General features: G+C 27.9%; 1 protein-coding gene across 1 annotated transcript in view; it reads right to left on the bottom strand.

The window, feature by feature from the left end:
- Nucleotides 1-15223, bottom strand: part of LOC107456079 (somatostatin receptor type 2-like) — a 135985-nt gene extending 120762 nt beyond the window's left edge. The window contains exon 1 of the mRNA XM_071178454.1: nucleotides 15039-15223. The gene's annotated coding sequence lies outside the window, so the exon portion shown is untranslated. The remainder of the gene's footprint in view (nucleotides 1-15038) is intronic.
- Nucleotides 15224-15576: the final 353 nt, after the last annotated feature.

Here is a 15576-nt window from a genome sequence, read left to right as displayed (position 1 = left end):
GGTATTCAAACTGTTAACTGTAAGAAAACCCGTTTATCAACTGCTTTCATCTTATACGGTAAAACAACCAAAATTTTAGCACACCAACCAGACCCACCTATGCCCACTTAGTTTCTTACAGTACATATTGTAACCAAAAGAGCTAATTTCTCAGTATCATGATCAGACCAATGTTGACCCCACAATATTTCCTCTTTAACACATAAAGAATTTCCAGTGTCCTGCACTCCCAATTTTTCCCCGGGTTATTGGAATAGGATTCTCTCATTCACACATAGATGGCAGCACCTTAAAACTGCTAAACTATCTCCAATAAACCAGGCTAATTGTAAATGGTTAAAAAACCGTATAGATTTATATTCATGTTTTTTTAACCATACTAGTTGTAAACGGTTACAAAACTGTAAAGGTAGAAAATGTACTTGACCTTAAAATTTACGGTTAATTTACCATAATTTTACAATAAAAATTCTAACAGTGTTTGGAGAGGAATTTTGCGCGATGATTCAATTTATTTTTAGCTTTTATATATGGTTATTAATAATTAATATATTTATTAGAGATATATGTAATAGATTTCTTAGCAAGAAGAAGCTGTTTTGTGACAGTTTGAGTGAAAAATTTTTAATATTAAATATAAAATTAAAAAAAACTGTGTAGATGGACGTGATTAAAAGCAGTTTCTAAATTTAGAGACATAATTTAACTTTCCTTTCACATTTATTTTTAAATTTCCTTGATAGCTGAAAAAAAACAGAAAACCTGGAAAATACCTTTTTCTACATTACTAAGAAGGTAATGGAAGATCCTTAAGCACATGTTGGGTCGATTACATATGTATAGCTAACTCAAAGTTAATAATAATATATTATAATATATTGTCCAATAATACTTATTTAACATTTGTAATGAACATATTCTGAATATAAAGAAGGAAAAGAACATGGATAAAGAACAAGTGAATGGACAGAACAGAAATGGACAAACTATAGTTTCGGTTCTATAAACAAGAGCTCTATGAACTTCTTCAGTGTCTAAATACTAAATGATAGTAGGGAGGTAAAGAGAAAAACACTTGTGAAGTAGTTTAACCAATAGGTACAGAGGAACAATTTTGAACAATACAATAAAAGAAGGGAGATAAACAGATGTGAGGGGGCTTGGGAGTTTAGGGGTTTTGCTTCAATTTACATAGCACCAAGTATACCCTTCCCTTTTTACATAAATTGGGGTTAAGTTAGTCTAGTTTAAATTGGGGTTTTAGTTGAAAAACTAATAACAATCAAACTTCAGTTAAATTTCATGCTTCAAATTAAGTAAATATGTTAATAAACAGTATAAACTAATTTTATAGTATGTAAATATTCATAACAAGAGCTTATGAGCTCCAGCAATAAATTCAATGGAACAATCATGCTTTTTTCAATGAATTTCCATACGTGTAATGTTCATTATATTTTAAATCTCTGAAGTTATTTTAGCTGATACTAAATTATAGTACTTTGAATTATCTTTATCTAATGTAACTATCTCTAGCTAAATGGGTACTTTTCGGTTAATCAGGAACAAGCAAGTTCAGCAATTTTTTTAATTTTTTTTAAACTGTTTTATTTCATTTTTATGAGTTTAAAAAATAAAGTTATAATAAAAAAATTATTGGCCATTTACATTTTATTGACGATTTTTCAGCCCTACTAACAGAAAAGTACCGATAACTGTTACATTAGTCACAATCTAAGTAAGCCACAATCTAGTAGTTTATCTAATGTAACTATCTTTAGCTAAATGGGTACTTTTCGGTTAGCCAGAAACAAGCAAGTTCAGCTATTTTTTAAGTAACTGTTTTATTTCATTCTTATTAGTATAAAAAATAAAGTTATAATAAAAAAATTATTGGAGGTTTACATTTTATTGGGGATTTTTCTGTCCTACTAACTGAAAAGTGCCGATAACTGTTACATTAGTCACAATAATATTTTTGGGTAATTACTTAATAAAAAATTTAAACAATTGGGTATAATATAGCCTACGTCACAGGTTGTGTTGTTCCTACTAAATTTAACCCATGAACGGCATTTTCTGCGAGCCTAACTTCAAGCTACAAATAAACAAACGAAGTATTCGATCGTTTAAATAGCTGCTCGCCAGATTTTANAAAAAATAAAGTTATAATAACAAAATTATTGGAGGTTTACATTTTATTGGTGATTTTTCTGTCCTACTAACTGAAAAGTACCGATAACTTTTACATTAGTGACAATAATATTTTTGAGTAATTACTTAACAAAAAATTTAAACAATTGCCCCTTTTTGTTGCAATTAGATACACAATCGTTATTTGTATTGAAAAAAATCAATATAAAAATATAACATTCTTATTTTATTTTTTTCTTAATTTTTACAAATAAGATCGTCAAAAAAATCTGATAATCTTTGCTCTTATCACGTTGGAAAAATACAGAACTGAGAGCGTTCTTCCAAATATACAAAACTCTTACCGAATTTTACCTTCAATCTTTAAAAAATATAGAAAATTCTAAAAGGAATAAGATAAGTTCATAAAAAATTATAAGGTAATGCAATACTAGCACTCGATTGAAAAAAAAATTCTTTTTGAAAGAAGTAACAAAATGAATTACTTATAAGGGGAAAAAATGGGAAGACGACATAAAAGATGGTAACTTCCTGGAAGAAATTACGAGCCAAGACGGCGTTAGGTGATATTGATCTTAAAGTTGAGTTGAAAAATTACTCTTTTCGTGTCTCGAAAAGAGTTTTAAAGAAAAAAAAATTAAAAATTTATCTCCCAGCTCTGGAAGTTTGGCTTTGATAAGCAATATCAAATATTTAATTACTTTCATGAAAAGAATTTTTTTAATTTATTTTAAGATCAATTTATATAAGAAATAAACATTAAAATATTTTTGACTGGAAAAACTTATTTTCTAATTCATAAACGTGCTGTAGAGATACTCCGATATTGATTTATTATGTTTACTAATTTGTAAAAAGAATGAAAAATAAAAAGTAAATATAACAATTTTAAAATAATTAATTCATTTTCATTCATAGCAATCAAAAATTTATTTGATTTATTGATTCTTATAAATTTTTATAGTTTTTTAATTCTAAATATAACCTTTAAAACATTATTTTAATTGATTAAAATAAAGATATTTTCTTGAAAAATCAAAGCTTAAGTCAAAGATCTAAAACGTAATATTTATGTCAATTAAGTCTTTATTTTACTTATTTGAATCAATCTTACAAAGAGAAAGGAAGGAAACTGTCTTTCACTTGCGTCAGACGCAAAATTAATGGTTTCTTTTTCACCTTGATGAGTATATTTATATATATTATCTTGCTACTGACAATTCTTAGTGAAAATTTACATAAATTTCATTTCTGAAATATAAACAGTATTAAAGAGTTGCACGCTTTACTGGTATTACACATAAACTAATTGATGGCATTAACATGAAGTTTGTTGAAATTTAGAATAAATGTTCGTTTGTTTTTTATTAAAACATTACCTCTGATACCATATGAAAACCTTTTCTACATAATTGAATAATATTGTAGAATAGTATAAGCCTTATTTAGTTTTTTTTTTCTCGATTCTGATCTTAAAAAAAATATGCACCTAACATATGTTTGTTTTCAAACAGACAGTAACACAAATCAAGCAAGATAGAAAAAATAATTCCCTCATTATATATAAAATCTCAGCACACCAATAAAGACAAAGATAGAGTTTCATCACCGTTGAAGTTAGACATTTAGTGATCACTAAATAAATCAGAAAAAAAACCAACATTCGTATTTATAAAAACTGCAAGTATGCAAATCTGGCACTATTCATTGTTTTTTTTCCCATCACATTCCTATGCAGAGTATTCTGTAAAGACCATCCTGCATAGGTAATTTAATGCAGTTAATATTGCTTTGATGCATACTTAAAATGAATTTTTAATATTTTTATCAAAACTTAAAAGAAAAGCATATAAACATTTGGAATCACTGATAGTACCTAGTAGTAGAGGCGTAATAGTAGTGGTATAATAGTAGTAGTGGTTGGATGTAATGAACGACAAAACAGGTTTGATAATGGGCGGACACAAAGAAAAGTAAAAAGGAGAATATAAGAAACACCTTTAAGTTTCAATTTCTAATTAAACCTGTTTTGATATTTATTATCATCCTCGGCTGTATTTTCTCAAAATTTAATTTCGTTTTTGATTTTTTCTTCTCCTAGATATTAATTTTTAACCCCCAATTTTTTTTCATTTTTTATATTTTTATTATTAGTAAAGATTTATAATATATATATTAAGGGTGGTCCTTATCAAACCCCTGCATAGCTCAACTATCAAAAGCGTATAGTGGCTTTTCAAAACGTAATTAAAATTAGCATCTAAAATATTCAAATGTTTTTTTCGGTTCTTTTTCTTATTAAAGGGAAGAATGATATATTTTAAAACCGTTTATTACTATTTCCGAAATGTTAAAAATAATCTTCACAATTTCAAACAAATGTTATAATGTTATGCATCAAAAATAGTTACGAATTTTAAGTTAATCAACACAATTATCAATTTAAATGTCTTTATTACGTCGTAATAATTAGCACATAATTATAATTTTGTAACACTGAGAATGGCAAAAAAGTACGATTGGTAAAAAGTGTGATAGTTCAACGAATAATTAATGAATATTTTAATCAGAATTATTTTTCATAAATTTTTATCATTGTATCATACAATAAACATGATCTTTTTTCAAAAGGAGATTAGAAACAGCAATGTCGTTAATTATGAATTAATTCGTTTTAGTATCACAAAGTAAAATAATACAATTGACTATATCTTGTTTTATTTTTATCTACTGTACGAGTAAAATTTCACTTATTACAATTAAGAATTTTAAAAAGTTAATCAACACTGTTATCAATTTAAAATTCTTTATTACGTCACGATAATTAGCACGCAATTATAATTTTATAACACTGAGAACGGCAAGTTATAGAAAATACGACTAGTAGAAAATTGGTAGCTCAACGAATTTTATTGGTAGTTCAACGAATAATCAGTAAAAATTCTAATCAGAATTATTTTTCATGCATTTTCATCAGTGTATCATACTACAAACATCTTCACAAAATAAGATTAAAAGCATCAATATTGTTACATATGTATCGATTCTTTATTGCACCGGAAAGTAAAATAATACACTTGACTATGTCTTATTTTATTTTTATCTGCTCCACGAGTATGCAAATTTTACTTATTAGAGTTAGAAAATTTTAAAAGTTAATCAACACTACTATCAATTTAAAATTCTTTATTAAGTCATAATAATTAGCACGTAATTATAATTTCGTGACACCGAAAACGGCAAAAAATAGAAAATATGGTAGTTCAACGAATAAATAATAACATTCTAAGCGGAATTATTTTTCAAACATTTTCATCATTGTATCATACAATAAACATGAGCTTTTTCAGAAAAATAAGATTAAAAACAACAATATTGTTACTTATGTATCAATTCTTTATTGTATCAGAAAGTAAAATAATACACTTGACTATGTCCTGTTTTATTTTTATCTGCCCGACGAGTATCAGCAATTCTGAACGAAATAGCATAATGGCATATTTTATATATTTTTATACCCGACGTATCGTAAGAATGGAGAACTCATCGAGATAATTTACCCTTCAGTTTTGTTTTTATCGTGTATTATTTATTAGGCATTTATTATGTAATGTCTTTCTGTTTATGTAGAAAATGACTATATGTAACTGAATACCAAGTAATTTTCTTTCAGTTATATGACTTTATTATTATTGAGTATGTTTTTATATTTAAGGAAACGTCTATATAAATGGACATCATTTCAAACATATAAACATATAATATACAGATGTTTCTGTTTTGTAAACATCAATTAAGAAAATACAATATACAATGTTTTCAATTCAGTACAATAATGTTTTCAATTAATAAAATACACCTATAAATTACGAGATGTTCTGTAAAGTTGTATTTTAGGATTTTTAATAAGAATAATACATTATTATCAAATGCATATTGATGCAAAAAACTAGGGTTAAACAAAAATAAAAAGCTGAGAAGGATGCTAAAGAAATAGGTTAAAACTCAATTTAATTTTTTTTTTCATTTTATTAAAATTTTAAAAGGGCATATAACTATGCTTTCGAACTCAAATCTTTTTTTTTTCAAATAAATTATGCGAGTTACTCAGGGAGGTTTTAATTTTAGATCTGAAGCGATTTAAAAAGAAAAATAATGCGAAATACTAAATTTTAACGAATGAAGTATGTAAATATAGTTAGTGTATGTGTGTCTAGTAAGTGTATTAATACATTTATCAAATAAGTTCAATTCTGGAAAAAGGCACACATTATTTCTGTGCGTGTAATATTCCTTAATGGGATGTTAGACTAAAATGTTTCATATCATAAGTTAAAATTAATGCGAGCAATTTGTCATACCCACGCAAGAAAATCTATTGAAAAAAATAAAACATTGACCAAATTTATCGCTTAATTTAGGTAAATTCGTAAACCTTTCCCGAATACACGAGTTTCTTAAAATAATAAAATTCAAAACTGCTTCTCAGGACAAAAAAGAAGTATTTAATCTAAATTGGGGACTTTCACTTCCAGAAGAAGATCACAGATATCCACACATATGATCTATGACGTCAACTCCTGTGGATCGTTGGTAAGCAAATGGCGTGCTTAAATTGAACTAAGTTTATCCATGCTAGTTATAATGTTAATTAACGTAAAGTTAATTAAATACAACGACGTATAGCACATTGACTTTATTGAAATATAATTATTTCTCGTCTGTGTCTTCCATTTAATTTAGTTGTATTATTTGTTCATGCAATTTATTGTAATTATAATATATTTTTGTTTTGAGATGATATATTTTTATATTCTATCATCTCAAAACAAAAATATAATCTAGACAAATTATGATAATTTTTTTTTGCTTTGTCTTTGATGCATAATTAGTTTTTGCTTTTGTTATACGTGGCTTCATGCCTGTCTCTGTGTTAAGTAATTAATATATAGTAAAATAATTGAAATCTTTGTGAAAGAATATAGAATGTGTCACTTAAGAGAATCGATACTTGACGGGCCTGGTTCACACAAAATTGAGGGAAAAGAGCAGTTGATAAGGTAAACAATGCCCCGTTTCAACAACCAATCAGAATCGAGATATCTACTCTACGTCATTTGAAGGCATCCCATTTTTTAAGGACAATAGAGTTATCCTTATAATATTTCTCAAAACGCATGTAGCAATTTTTAAAATAATAAGCAACATTTTATTTTCTTATGAAAAATTCTTGAAATTCTTTTACTCGCTAATTTATCATCAATATTTGCCATCATATCATTTACCCAATCATTTTTTATCCCTCATTATTATCCATTATTATTTTAACACTATATCTTCGCGTTGCATGTTATGAAATATCAGTTTTGCTGTTACTACAAAACTGTTTACTCTTATTTTTTTCTCTATAACCGTCGTGAAACAGCTGACCCAATTTTTGAGTTTACGACTACTAATGTTAAACTGCTTAGCCTTGTAATTTTAAACCCAATCCAGAAGCGAAAGGAACTCATCGATCATGTATCGGGAGAAATTTGCCTACCAGAAAGATTGGTAAAAATTGATTCTTTGATGGAACTAACCCGCATTTGCGTTACATAGGAGGAGGACCACTAGAACCTAGCCTGATGGCAAGGGGACTTTAACGCATGATCCGGCTACCACCAGGAATATTTCACATCAGCTCTGTGATTGGAGAAAACCGGATAAGGAATTCGTATCGCCGAGCCATTGCTGGGATTCGAACCCGGTTCTTCTTATTGGAAGGCAAACGCTCTATCTAGTAAAGATGATCTAAATAGGATGCCTTGCTTGTCTAACTGAAGTAAAACATATAATCAGAAACGCCTCTTCTAACATCTGCAATGTTTATTTTACAACAAAGGTATGAGTACTTCCACATTGTAAGATGAGTATTTCCACATTGTAAGATGAGTACTTCCACATTGTAAGATGAGAACATCCACAATGTAAGCATCATAAATCCTTAGTTCATGGTCATCATACTCAGCTTCTCCCGTCGAAGACAAGAGCATGAACGCCATATATCGATTATAGAGATTTATAGAATGGACAAGCTAACAACACTAATATTGAACTAAAAGTATTTTTCAGGAAAAATTTTAAAAAATATCAAGAAACTTAACAAATTTTTTTCCACCAACAAAACATTAACAATAATCAATTCAGTCAAAACAAATGAGTTTTTGGAATATAATAGTTTTATACGAAATTAATACGTGGTTCTAATACTGAAACGAATTTAATAATTATGAATTAATTTAATAATTATTAACTAATTTAATAATTATTTAAATTAATTAATTTAATTATTTTAATTAAATATTTACAGGGTTTTTACTTATAGAAAAATTTTTTGAGAAATCAAAAAGAATATTTAAAACATTTTCTAGATATTATTATCTGTGAATTCATTACTCAAACCTGAAGTGTTAAACTATAATAATTTTTCTTGCCCATATTAAAAATATTTTCTGATAAACTTTGAAATTATTCTTTTTAATACTAAAGTCTTAAAATTTAGATACTTTTTATAATTTTTAATGTAAATCAGGGGAAATCCTTTTTGCACGTCGGTATTACATTTTTCCTTTCAAATACCATGTAATAATACTATAATTATTCAAATGTACAAAATTAATCAGGCAATGTTGCCTTTCTATGATTACGTCTCTATAAATACTGAAAAGAAAACGTCTACAGTGTTAAGAAAACTTAATTATATACTACTTCTAAAGGTGATACAAATGAAGAACTTTTCTGAATAAATGAAAAAAAATTTAATACAGTAAAATATAATTACAGCAATTCGAAACACCTACAAAAGGATAACAAAACCTTAAAACGCAGTTAAATGTAAAGTTGCGTCACCAATTATTTAAGTAATTGAATTATTTATTACAATGAAAGATTTTTATTTCCAATATGTTTATGCTTCAAACTCTCTAATATGTTTACACGAAAAACAGAACTGAATTAATGACGCTATAATATATTTTATTGGCATAAAAATTAAGCATATATCCAACAAAAGCAAAGAATTGATAGAAATCAAGAAATCGAACTTCCGGTGTGAGGCGATAACTTTACGGTTAATTTCCGGTCTTTTAAAGTTAATTTCCGTCCTATCTTGAAATCTTGATATAGCTCGTAAAATCAATAGATTATGCGTGATTACATTATTTTTATTCGACTGCGTTAATGATAAGCCTTTTTTTTTTTTTTTTTTTTTTTTTTTTTTTTTTTTTTNTTTTTTTTTTTTTTTTTTTTTTGTTAAAAAGAGAAAGATTGTGGAAGAAATAAGGAAATGAAATGGTGTTTTAAAAGAGATAATTGTAATTCTGAAACACTAACAACTCTAAATTTTTGACTGCTAAAAACCTAGGTTTGTATTCCTGATTTTTTTTTATTCACTTTTCCAGCACTTGATTGATTTTATCAAAATTCATCAATTGTGTCTTTTTTTCAATGAATGTTTCTATTATTGCACTGCTCACTTGTTTTATTATTATTTTTTTCAAATCTGAAACACCGTTACAAATATAAATTTTTGAATGCTAAAAACCTAGGTTTGTATTCCTGATTTGTTTTTATCACGTTTATATCAACTGGCCTTCGTGTATGTCTGTCTGTTAGAGTGGAATTTTGTAATCGATTTTAAACTAACTTCCCGACTAGCTACAGACTTCAAATTTGGCACATAGTTCAGAATAGGATGACAATGCATGAAAATTAAAAGAAAAAAGACATACAAAACAAAATAAAATAAAAATTAAAGAAAAATTAATATTTTCGCGATTGTCTTTTGTTGTCGATTCAAGTATTTCAAATTAGTGCCACACGTCAGCTGAAAAGTTTTGTGTACAGTGAGTGAATAAATTGAGATTTTGGAAGTGTTTACAGAAAAAAAATCAAAATAAAAATGATATTTTTAGAAACCACGTTTCTGTAGTTTAGAAACCACGTTTTTGTAGTTTAGAAACCAGGTTTTTGTAGTTTAGAATAATAATTAAAAAACAAAAATTTGAAAGAAGAAAAACGTGGGATGCATGAAATACATAACAGTACATATACACACTTTCTTATTCATACACATGCACAACTACATACACATCCACATTCAGATACAATTACAGATATACATACACATATTCTCATGAGCACACATACTGTTACTGTTATGTATTTCATGCGCCCCACGTTTTTCATTTTTCAAATTTTTGTTTTCTAATTATTATTCCAAACTACAAAAACGTGGTTTTTAAAAATATTATTTTTGTTTTGATTTTTTTTATTTACTTTTCCAGCACTTGATTGATTTTTTTAAAATTCATCAATTGCTTCATTTTTTAAATTTAGTGTTTTTGTGATTGCACTGTAAACTTTTTTTATCTTTTCGCAATTCTGAAACACTGTTACAATTCTGAATTTTTTAATGCTAAAAACCAAGATTTGTATTCTTGATTTTTTTACTTTACTTTTTTTGTACCTGATTGACTTTTTAAAATGAATAAATTGTTTCATTTTTTTCCATTGAGTATTTTTATGATTGCACTGTAAATTGTTTTACTTTTTTAATTTATTTAATTTTTAAAGATTAAATATATGCTTAGAAAAACTCTAAGAATGTTGAATTTAATGAAACTTTAAAAAAATCTTTTGCTTTGATTACAGCGTCTGAGTTATTGTTATTTAGATTATTGTTACAAATTTCGATTGAAACGAAAAACTGAAAAGCTCTCTTTATTCAACCTACACATAACATTTTCACACAATTTATAATTAAAATTATCAAAAATAAGCTAGAATTAAACACTTTAGTTCATGATTTCTTAAAAAGTTTAAACTGTTCGATAAAATACCAGAATTGCAGCTCTCTTATACCTAAAAAATTGGAAAAATCTGTTCAACGTTGTATCAAATAATACAATTGAAATTTATTGCAACCATAGTAATGTGTAAAATTGAATTGATTTGCGATCAAACCAGAAGCATTCTATTGTATAATCAAGTTAGAAAACTTCTCCAACATCAACATGAGACCATATTAAAGTTGCAGCAAAATTGATCGATATGATAGTTTAAGACACTTGCTTTGAGAAAGTATGCCTGCAGAGGGGAGAGTGGGATAAAACCAAGTATCTTGATTTCGATAAAATTAGTTCTGTTTTCTAGCAGACAAACTCAGAATAACACTTTAAATGTCAATAAAGAAGAATTTGTGTAGGCGTGTTGTTGATTAATTCGACGCCTTTGTTGATAAGTTTGTTTTATTATGTCCAATCTTTATTGTTCTCTTGTTTGAAGCAATTCCTATTTTATTTTTATTTGTCATTATAGTTATGAAAATTATCTTAAATCCAACATGCATTATACATTTACAAAAGCATACCCTAAAAAACTAAACTCAGCGGCGCGACAGCCCATAGAGGGCCAAGGCCTACTGTGCCCATCTCAGTTTTCTTGACCTTTGGGCTCTGGGGTGCAGGATCAGATGTTCCAGTAAGGTGGTCAGCCGAACGCGAAACCCCCAGTGTTTAGTTTCCAAGCATTCTTGGTACTCATTTATCGACCCACTGAAGGGATGAAAGGCTGAGTCTACCTTGCCCGGCCCGATGATCGAACCAGGGACCTGTGACACGACAGCGCGAAGCGCTACCGCTCAACCACCGGGAGTCAAAGCATACCCTAACAAACAATAAGATTTAACCTGATGTTTTTTCGGAAGCCTGAGCTTGCAGTCTGACTGATGTGTGTCTAACCTGGGCACACGAAAGCTGCAGTGCAGCGGAGGAAGAAGGTAACTACTTTCAAGGATGAACAAAGACTTAATAGTCCCAAGGACAAAATTTATTGCGGTCTCCATCCTGAAAGCACAAAAAGTCTTATTTTCATATTTTGTGAAATTTTTCATATTTTGCAGTTAGACCTTTGATACAAAGTTGTGATTTTAATATAAATGTAAAGAAGTTACCTGCAATTATGAGGGAAAAAAACTTTAATAAGCACAATACTTTTTGTTAAGAATTTTGGTTGAACCTTCAAAAAATCCCGAGTCCCAGGACAATAACCTTTCGCCTTCCCCTCTTCTCCTTGTGTACGTTCTTGACTATATCACATGTAAATTACATGCATCGTTTTCCTAAATTGTCATAAGAAAATAGAATTTACAGCTACTTTTTCACAAAAATTCTAATATTTTTAACTTTCCCATAGAGTTGCCATGTTTATCCGGTTTTACCCACTAGTGGAGTAAAATCGAATAGTTTGACTTTTTTCAAGAAAAAAAATCATTTACAAACAGTAGTATATCTATAGTCTATGGCCAAAATATTAGACACATTATCAGATTCTATGTAAAATCTTAATTACCAGGTGATACTATACAGCACTATCGTTTTTAGGCGGCTAAAACCTGTGTGCACTTGTTTAAGCTCCTGTATCATTTGGTTAACATTGTAATGCAATACGTTAAAAATAAATACAAATGGGAACTATATAAGAAATCTCCTGAAAAAAAAAACCCATGACATGTATGTTTAAATATAAAAGTATTGCATATAAACTTCTGCAAAACATGCAATCATTAAAACACTAGGGGAGAGTGGGGTCAATTGTAACATTTTTAACTTAACTATTCTTAACTAACAAAAAATCCAATATATTGTTAGTATTAATTGACCGACGAGTAAAGTAGACTATCCTCTACTGGAAAAATAAATGAATACCTTATTTTAAATGTTATTATATTAGTTATTAACAATTTTTGACAGTCGTGCACTTGTTACAATTGTCCCCACTTACGGGGTCAATTGTAACAGTTCATAAATTCAACTAAAACATAGTTAATTATACATATTATCATAGTTGTGATATATTTTTTTATTGATCAAAATAGTAGTGATATTTTAGGAGTAAAAATAATAATGAGCAGAGACCTAAAGGGTTAAACTTTTAACTTTAAGGGGTTAAAAATTTTAATTTATGCTGTGAAAGGTGACAAATAAAATAATGCACATGCAACATAATATAAATGATATAGGAAACTATTGGTGGTTCTTAAAGAGTTAAGTAATGGTTTGTAAACATAAGATTATTTATTTTCAGCTGTTACAATCGTCCCTTTACTTATTGTTACAATTGTCCCCAAGACGCCATTTCAGCTTCATTTGTTAAAAACAATGCTAGTTAATTAGCAAAACTAATCTTTTTTTTATTGAAATGTTAATTAAGGTGTCCACTTACATATTCGGTTAATGATTTTTATTTGTTTAAACAAAATCACTTTGTTACAATATAATATTCTAATACCAAAAAAAGTACTTACGTAGCGTGAAAACATCTTTTGTGACGTAACTCTTTCAAAAGTACATAAAAATGGTTGCCAGCAGGGGTGTACATGCAGATTTATTAAATACACCTTGTGCGCCACTTAGGAACCAAATCTAGAACCCGACACTCGAAATTTTTGCTCTGTTACAATCGAACCCTGTAACAATTGACCCCACTCTCCCCTACAGTGCGTCTAATAATTTGGTCCAATTATTATAATATACTAATATAATAACTGATGAAATAAATATTCTATATTTACATAATATTTCGTCTAATTTATCCAATTGTCAAATTTATATTACATATCGCCTTATTTAACCAATTGATAGGCGAACGTAAACAAGTGAAAAACGGTTTCTGTCGCGCAACAACAATAAAACTGTATAGTTCCCTGATAATTAAGATTTTACATAGAATCTTACAGTATGCCTAGTAATTTGGCCAGGGACTGCATTACTTTTCCAGAATAATATATTGTATACAACTAAACAGTTAATTTCTTATTTAAATCTGGCAGTTTATAGGGGAACAGTTTAGCTTCAACAGACCTTCTAATCTTACTCGATGCTACCCCACATTCACTTTCTTAAAACTTTTAAAAAGTTATTGTTTTCTATTGAATTGTGGTACTAACGTACAAAAACAAAATTTTTTTCTCAATTATTACACAATAATTATTCTTAAAAATAAAGCTTAGAAAATCAAGAAATTGTCACTTCTAATTTTAAATATAATTTTTTGACTATTAGTGTTTAATATTGAAACTGTTAAGTTTATTTTAAGTAAAGTTATGATCATTTTTATACTTTATATTTCGAATCAGCATTAAAAATATTATTCATAATATTTATTTAAAAAATATGACAAAATTGAACTAATTGGAATTGAAGAATATTGTGCTTAATGTATTAAATTTAAGTATCATATGTCACTTATTAACATATACTGTTTCTCAAATTAGAAAAACAGAAAAAAATTAGCATGAGTTATGGATTCTAATGCAAAAACTCTACCTTCCAGTTAGAATAGAAACAAGCAATTTTGTATAAAAATTGTTTGCTCAATTTTTAATGATAAAAAATACGTTTTAAACTTTTTACAATCATATTTCATGATACGTGGACATTTTCGGGGATATGATACGTGGACAATCATATTTCATATTACGTTTTCATTATTTATGCATGCTTTTTTCTTCATGGAATTAAAAAAATGTATTTTCATCATTTTTAATAAATTTGAATCTCAAAATGTTAATTTTTTTTATTTTTCATTGCAAAATATTTTGCGAAACTTATGTATTTTAAATTAATTACAAAAATAGGATTCATATTTGAAAATAAACTTAGAAACATCATTTATAAGCAACTATTTCTTCCTTTTTTTGTGTTTCATATTTACTTTCTTTGATTAAATTATGGATAAAAATGTGGCTAAGCAAGAAAATCTCAAAGTTAGCAGTTGCTAGTTAAGTAAACAAACAATCAAAAAAAGCATGCTTTGACAAAATAGAATGAAAAGTAGCTTACCTGGGAAATTTAAATAATTTGACTTGATATCTTTATCTTTCATCAGTTTATAAAGTGTATGAAGAAGACCAAGAGTTTAGTTGCAAAATGAAAAGATTATATTCAGTTTCTATCTAAAGTGATGCTCTAACAATCCGGTTCAAAATCCTTTACTCCGTTTCCAAATCTTTTTGAAGGAAAAAGCAAAATGGATCGGTCAGCGGGAATCAACTGCGCCCCCTACTGGGAATATCCGGAAAGAAGTCGTTACAAATTGTGTCAGTTAACTTCCGATTGTTTTATGCGCTGCTTTTTTTTTCTTTGGGAAAACAGAAACGTGGTTGCTAGGTGTGAATGAAAAATTAGTTTCCAATTTTTAGTGAAACCTGTAATTTAGGAATGAGAGGCTATAAAAATAAAAGTTGCAATTTAAAAGTTATAATTTGTAAGATTGCCTCATAAGAATATTGTACCTGTACAGTGAAAGGAAACATGCACTTGTTATATCTAAGGAATCACATCAATTTTTGAATTAATTTTGCAACTTTAAAAATATATG

The sequence above is a fragment of the Parasteatoda tepidariorum genome, chromosome 3, assembly GCF_043381705.1.
Source record: "Parasteatoda tepidariorum isolate YZ-2023 chromosome 3, CAS_Ptep_4.0, whole genome shotgun sequence".
Taxonomy (NCBI): domain Eukaryota; kingdom Metazoa; phylum Arthropoda; class Arachnida; order Araneae; family Theridiidae; genus Parasteatoda; species Parasteatoda tepidariorum.
Note: the sequence above shows the minus strand (reverse complement) of the source record. Positions and strands in the feature narration are given on the sequence as shown.